Source organism: Mus caroli, unplaced genomic scaffold (assembly GCF_900094665.2).
Source record: "Mus caroli unplaced genomic scaffold, CAROLI_EIJ_v1.1 scaffold_6343_1, whole genome shotgun sequence".
In the NCBI taxonomy this organism is placed as follows: Eukaryota; Metazoa; Chordata; class Mammalia; order Rodentia; family Muridae; genus Mus; species Mus caroli.
This window is the reverse complement of record NW_018390974.1, coordinates 40,714-49,018: the sequence shown is the minus strand read 5'-3', so window position 1 is coordinate 49,018 and position 8,305 is coordinate 40,714.

The window sequence follows — 8,305 nt, the reverse complement described above, 5'->3', positions numbered from 1 at the left end:
AGAGAGAGAGAGAGAGAGAGAAGAGAGACTCACACATGCATGCCAAATAAATAAAGCATGTTTGAAAAATGAAAATGCCTTATATTAAGTATTTGTAATTGAAAACATCATTGACATTTGGGATTGGTTTTAAAAATGTCATGAAGATTCATTATGGTCGAGGCCAGCTGTGTGCCATCTTGCACAGAAATACCACAGAAGATTCAAAGGTCCCCAAAGGACTCTTTACTCCACAGGGCACCTAGCACAGCCAGGGCCTTGGGATCACTGATGAGTGGAAAGAAACATCAGTTCCAAAGAATCCTGGAGGGTCTTGTGCCAGCAGGAACTAGGACAAAGGAACCCCGCCTGACCAGAGGCTGGGATTCGTCCTGGACAGGGCCAGCCCTGGCATCTTCCCAGTTGAGCTCACCAAGGTCCCCAGAGGACTCTCCATGCCACAGACCACCTAGCACACCCAGGACCTTGGGATACCCTGTGATCACATGGGAGCAGAAGCAACAGAGCTTCTTGGACAGGGTCCCTTTGGGCCTTTATCCTCAGCCAGTAGACAGAGGTGAAACCCAGACCCCAGGGCACCTTCATTGCCAGAAGAGAGTGGGCCTCCGGGGAGGGCTCTGACCCCAGGACTCAGGAAGTGGATCAGGGCTCTAGAGTTCTGGACACCTTCCCTGTAAGAGGAGAGTTTGTCTGCAGAGAGTGCTCTGACCACTGTTACTCAGGGGAGAATTGGACTACCCAAGAGTGCTGACAGAGGCTAACAGAATCACAGGAGGAACATGCTCCAGCCAGACACAGCTAGATCAACTAACAACAGGGATTAACAGATGGTGAAAGACAAGCATAAAAATATTACTAACAGAAACCAAGACCACTGAGTATCATCAGAACCCAGTACGCCCACCACAGCGAAACCTGGATACCCCAGGTGGTAGAGAATTTTAAGAAGGGCATTAATATCTCACTTAAAGAAATACAGGAGAACACTGCAAAACAGGTGGAAACCCTTAAAGAATTACAGGAAAATACTGCTAAACTAGTAGAAGTCCTTAAGAGGAAATACACACACACACACACACACACACACACACACACACACACAAACACACACTTAAAGAATTACAGGAAGACACAACCAAACAGGTAATGGAATTGAACAAAACCATCCAAGATCTAAAAATGTATTAGAAACAATGAAGAAAACCTAAATGGAGACAACTCTGGAGATAGAAATCCTAGGAAAGAAATTAGAAACCATTGATGCGAGAATCAGCAAGAGAATACAAGAGATGGAAGAGAGAATCTCAGGTGCAGAAGATTCTAGAGAAAACATGCACACAACAATCAAAGAAAATGAAAAATGTAAAAAGATCCTAATTCGAAACATCCAGGAAATCCAGGACACAAATAGAAGACCAAACCCAAGGATAATAGGTATAGATCAAAATGAAGATTTTCAACTTAAAGGCCCATTAATACCTCNAACAATATAGAAGAAATCTTCCCTAACCTAAAGAAAGAAATGCACATGAAATACAAGAGATCTACAGAATTACATATAGACTGGACCAGAGAAGAAATTACTCCCATCACTTTATAATCAGAACAAAAAAGGCACAAAATAAAGACAGAATATTGAAAGCAGTAAAGGAAAAAAGGCCAAGTAACATATAAAGGCAAACCTATTTGAATTACACCAGACTTCTCACCAGAATTTCTGAAAGCCAGATGAACCTGGACAAAGTTTATACAGACTCGAAGAGAACACAAATGCCAGCCCAGGCTATTATACCCAGCAAAACTCTCAATTACTGTAGATGGAGAAACCAAGGTATTCCATGACAAAACCAAATTCANACAATATCTTTCCATGAATCCAGCCCTTCAAAGGATAAATTGAAAACTCGAACTCAAGGATGGAAATTATGCCCTAGAAAAAGCAAGAAATTTATCCTTCAACGAACTTAAAGGAAGACAGCTAAAAGAACAAAACCCAAACTCTAACAACAAAAATAACAGGATGCAATAATTACTTTTCCTTTGCACTTCTTCATATCCATTAATTTAAATCCTCAATAAAAAAACATAGACTAATAGACTGGCTATGTAAACAAGACCCACCATATTGCTGCATACAGGAAACCCAACTCAGGGTCAAAGACAGACACTACCTTAGAGTAAAAGGCTGGAAAACAATTTTCCAAGCAAATGGTCCAAAGAAACAAGCTGGAGTAGCCATTCTAATATCNAATAAAATTGACTTCCAACCCAAAGTTATCAAAAAAGACAAGGAGAGGCAGTACATACTCATCAAAGTTACAATCTGCCAAGATGAACTCTCAATTCTGAATATCTATGCTCCAAATGCAAGGGCAACCACATTCCTTAAGGAAACTTTAGTAAAGCTCAAAGCACACATTGCACCTCACACAATAGTTGTGGGAGATTTCAACACTCCACACTAATCATTGGACACATCATGGAAACAGAAATGAAACAGAAGCACATTGAAACTAACAGATGGTATGAACCAAATGGATTTAACAGATATCTACCGAACATTTTATCCTAAAACAAAAGGATATAACTTCTTCTCAGCACCTCATGGTAACTCCTCCACAACTGGTCATATATTGGGCAAAAACTGGCCTCAACAGATACAAAAGTATTGAAATTGTCCCACACCTCCTATCAGATCACCACTGACTAAGGCTGATCTTCGATAACATAAATAATAGAAAGACAGCATTCACGTTGAATCTGAATAAGACTCTACTCAATGATACTTGGTTAAGGAAGAAAAAAAGAAAGAGATTAAAGACTTTTTAGAGTTTAATGAAAATGAAGCCAAAACATACCCAAACTTATGGGACACAATGAAAGCAGTCCTAAGAGGAAAACACATAGCTCTGAGTACCAACAAAAAGAAACTAGACAGAGCATACACTGGCAGCTTGACAGCACACCTAAAAGCACTAGAACAAAATGAAGCAAATTCACCCAAGAGGAGTAGACTTCAGAAAATATTCAAACTCAGGGCTGAAATCAACTTAGTAGAAACAAAAAGAACCAGTCAAAGGACCAACCAAAGCAGGAGCTGTTTTTTTGAGAAAATCAGCAATATAAATAAACCCTTAACCAGACAAACTAGAGGGCACAGGGACAGTATCCTAAATAACAAAATCAGAAATAAAAAGGGAGTCATAACAACAGAACCTGACGAAATTAATAATATCATCAGATCCTACTAAAAAAGGATATACTCAACAAAACTGGAAAACCTGGATGAAATTCACAATTTTCTAAACAGATGCCAGGTACCAAAGTTAAATCAGGATCAGAATAATGATCTAAACATTCCCATATAAACTAAAATTATAGAAGCAGTTTTTAATAGTCTCCCAACCAATAAATAAATAAATAAATAAATAAATAAATAAATAAATAAATAAAAAGCCTACAAATAGATGGGTTTAGTGCACATTTCTAATACACCTTTAAAGAAGACCTAATCCCAATTCTCATCAAACTATTCAACAAAATAGAAAAGGACTCTACCCAATTCACTCTATGAAGAGACAATTAATCTTATATCTAAATCACACAAAGATCCAACAAAGAAAGAGAACTTCAGACCAATTTCACTTATGAACATCGATGCAAAAATACTCAATAAAATCCTCACAAACTGAATCCAAGAACACATCAAAATGATCATCCATCATTATCAAGTAGGCTTCATCCCAGGGATGCAGGGATGGTGTAATATACAGAAATCAATCAATGAAACCGACTATATTAACAAACTGAAAGACAAAAACCACATGATCATCCCATTAGATACTGTGAAAACAATTGACAAAATCCAACACCACTTCATGATAAAAGTCTTGTAAATTTCAGGAATTCAAAGCCCATACCTAAACATAATACGTGCAATATACAGCAAACCAATAGCTGACATCAAACTAAACTGAGAGAAATTCGAAGCAATCCCAGTAAAACTAGGGTCTGGACAAGGCTGCACACTTTCTCCCAACCTATTCAATATAGTACTTGAAATCCTAGCCAGAGCAATTAGACAACAAAAGGTGATCAAGGGGATACAAAATTTAAAAGAAGAAGTCTAAATATCACTATTTGCACATGATATGATAGTATATATAAGTGACCCTAAAAACTCCACCAGAGAACTCCTAAACCTGATTAACAACTTCAGTACAGTAGCTGGATATAAAATTAACTCAAAAAACCTCAGGGGCCTTTTTCTACACAAAGGATAAACAGGCTAACAAAGAAATTAGGGAAACAACACCCTTCACAATGGTAGTAAATAATATAAAATACCTTGATGTGACTCTAATTAAGGAAGTGAAAGATCTGTATGATAAGAACTTCAAGTCTTCTGCAGAAAGAAATTGAAGAAGATCTTAGAAGATGGAATGATCTCCCATGTTCATGGATTGGCAAGAATTATATAGTAAAAATGGCTATCCTATGAAAAGCAATCTACATATTCAATGCAATCCCCATCAAAATTTTAAATCAATTCTTCACAGAGTTAGAAAGGGCAATTTGCAAATTAATGTGGAATAACAAAAAAACCTAGGATAACAAAAACTCTTCTCAACAATAAAGGAACTTTTGATGGAATCACATGTCTGACCTCAATTGAGCTATATTACAGAGCAATTGTGATAAAAGTTGCATGGTACTGGTACAGCAACAGACAGGCAGATCTGAGGAATAGAACTGAAGACCCAGAAATGAACCCACACACCTATGGTCACTTGATCTTTGACAAAGGAGCTAAAACTATCCAGTGGAAAAAAGACAGCANTTTCAACAAATGGTGCTGGCTTAACTGGTAGCTATCATGTAGAAGAATGAGAATTGTCCCATTCTTATCTCCCTGTGTGAAACTCAAGTCTAAGTGGATCAAGGAGCTCCACATAAACCCAGAGACTCTGATACTTATAGAAAAGAAAGTGGGTAAGAGCATCAAAGATATGGGCACAGGAGAAAAATTCCTATCAGAAGAGCAATGGCTTGTGCTCTAAGATCTACATTCAACAAATGGGACCTCATAAAATTGCAAAGCTTCTGTAAGTCCAAAGACACTGTCAATAAGACAAAAAGGGCACCAACAGATTGAGAAAGGATTTTTACCAATCCTAAATCAGATAGGGGATGAATTTAAAATATATACAAAGAACTCAAGAAGATGGACTCCAGAAAATCAAATAACCCCATGAAAAAATGGGTCACAGAGGTAAACAGAGAATTTTCTACTGAGGAAAACAGAGTGGCTGAGAAGCACCTGAGAAAAATGTTCAACATCCTTAATCATCAGGGAGATGCAAATCAAGACAACCCAGAGATACAACCTCACACCAGTCAGAATGGCTAAGATCAAAAATTCAGGTGACAGAAGATGCTGGTGTGGAAGTGGAGAAAGAGGAAAACATCTTCATTGTTTGTGGGATTGCAAGCTTGTACAACCACTCTGGAAATCAGTCTAGCGGTTCCTTTGAAATTTGGACACTGTTTCACCAGAGAATCCAGCAATACCACTCATTGGCATATATCAAGAAGATGTTACAACTGGTAATAAGAACATATGCTCTTCTATGTTCATAGCAGCCTTATTTATAATAGCCAGAAGCTGGAAAGTACCCAGATTTCCCTCAACTGAAAGATGGATATAGAAAACGTGGTACATTTACACAATGGAGTATTAAATCAGCTATTAAAAACTATGAATTTATGAATTTCTTAGACAAATGGATGGATCTGGAGGACATCATCCTGAGTGAGGTAACCCAATCACAAAATAATTTACATGATATGCACTCACTGATAAGTGCATATTATCCCATAGACTTAAAATACCCAAGCAACAATTTGCAAAACACATGAAACTCAATTAGAAGGAAGGCCAAAATGTAGATACTTCATCCCTCCTTAGAATTGGGAACAAAATACCCATGGGATGAGTTACAGTTAAAATGTTTGGAGCTGAGAAGAAGGATGAACCATCCAGAGACTGCCCCACCTGAGGATCCATCCCATAATCAGACACCAAATGCATACACTATTGCATATGCCATCACGATTTTGCTGAAAAGACCCTGATATAACTGACTCATGTGAGGCTATGCCAGTGCCTGGCAAATACAGAAGTGGACGTTCACAATCATCTCTTTGATGGAACCCAGGGCCCCCAATGGAGCTGCTAGAGAAAGTACCCAAGGAGCTGAAGGGGTCTGCAGCCCTATAGGTGGAACAACTATATGAACTAACCAGTATTCCCAGAACTTGTGTCTCTAGCTGAATATGTAACAGAAGATGGCCTCATTGGCCATCATTGGGAGGAGAGGCCCATTGGTCTTGCAAACTTCATATGCCCCAGTACAGGGGGATGTCAGATACAAGAAGTCTGAGTGGATGGGTAGGGGAGTAGGGTGGGGGTAGAGTATAGGGGATTTTGTGATAGCATTTCAAATGTAAAGGAAGAAAATATCTAATAAAAATGAAAAAATAAAACCCTGAAATCTATTATCTTCATGAGATAGAATTTTAGGTAAGTATCCTGGTTTTCAGTTGTGTTGGTATATACATAGCTTGCTTTGGTTTGAGAACTAGTTTCTAATGATGCCAAAGTATATTGGCTTTGTGGCTTCTTATGGTCTTTGTGCTTCCATCTCACCATCTGGTTATCTCTTGCTTAGCTGGCTTGGGTGTCTCTAACTGAGTCCTACCTCCTGTGTCCCTGATTTGTTGCAGGTCTCCTGTGAGACCTGTGTCCCTGGCTGTAGCAGACCTTGTGGGAGGTCTTCAGACTGTGATGTCTTCAGAGCCTCATGCATGATGGTGATCAGTTGCCCCAGCTACAGCAGACCTCTTGTGTTGTCTTCAGTCTGTGGGGTCTTCAGAGTATTATAGAAGGTGAGTATCTGCCCTGGAGGAAGGCTCAGGCTAAAAAGGGGTGGAGTTGTAGTAGGGGTAGGGTATAGGGATGGTTCTAAAGTCCACTTTGCTCCTTGGTTTTAACAGCTGCAGCAGTTAATTTGCAGGGCCCTTTACCTGTTGCCCTGTCTGTAGAAGATCTCCTGGGAGGCCTTCAGACTGTGGGGTCTTCAGAGGAACAGACAAGCTGATAATCTTCCCTGGCAAAAGGTGCAGACTGGGCAAATATGTACGTCATAATTCAATACCTATTGCCTATTCGTGTAGGAAATGTGGTTAGTCATGTTGAAAAAGTTTGACAACCAACACAGAAACCCAAATTTTTTTTCTAAGTCTGTCAAAAATAAATGTCTTTAACAAGAAGATTCTTTCTAACAAGCATCTCTTTATTGTTTTAAATAATTTGAACAATTCATCATTGAATAAAGTCAACTGAGTCATTATTCATGATTTTTCTATAAAAATAATATTCAAAACAAAGTTTGGAAAGAAAATAGATTGAAACCTCCTACACAAGAATAATTGGACAGAAATTAAATAAAGTGTCAGTAGGATGGTAGAGTACAGGAGAATTGCTTGAATGCTAACACCTATACTCGTTGAACAATTATATATATGGATAAATCTAGGTTTGAATATCAACTTTAATTTAATCATATTATAGACCAGTCTAATTCCAGGAAAAGACAAATTTAAATGACCAAAGGCACACATTTATTTAGATGATACTAGCTACTATATACAGCCTTCTAGCACAGAATCAAGTTACTATTTCTTTGTGCGTATATTATTTCTCATAGGGAAAAAATAAAGAAGATCCTAACCATTTGCTCTTTCTTTCAGACTAACAAAAAACAAACTCCTTTTCTCTGTATATGATGTTTTATGGTTTGTTGATTTTTTTTCCTTTAGCCTTTGTTTATTTTCTTGATTGTGGTTTCTTTTTCTGTGAATGGACACAAAGAGGTCAGGAGTATCTAGATACTATTTAGGAAAGGACAAATACGAATAAAATATATTGTATGAAAAATAATATAATGATAAATAAGAATAATATATTTGAAAATAAGACTTTTTTAAAGTTAAAGAAACAATAGCTACAAGCTTTAGTCAGTGTTCTATTGTGATGAAATATCATGACTACAACAAGTCTTATAAAAGAAGATGTTTAATTGAGGCTTAACTGGACAGTTTTCAAGGTCAGGCTATTATCCTCATTTAAGGGAGCATGATGGCACTGAAATAGAGATGGTAACTTAGTGTTCCAAGTCTGGATCCAAAAGCAGCAGGACGAAACACCCACTGGACCTGCATTGAACTTTAGAAAACTCGAGAG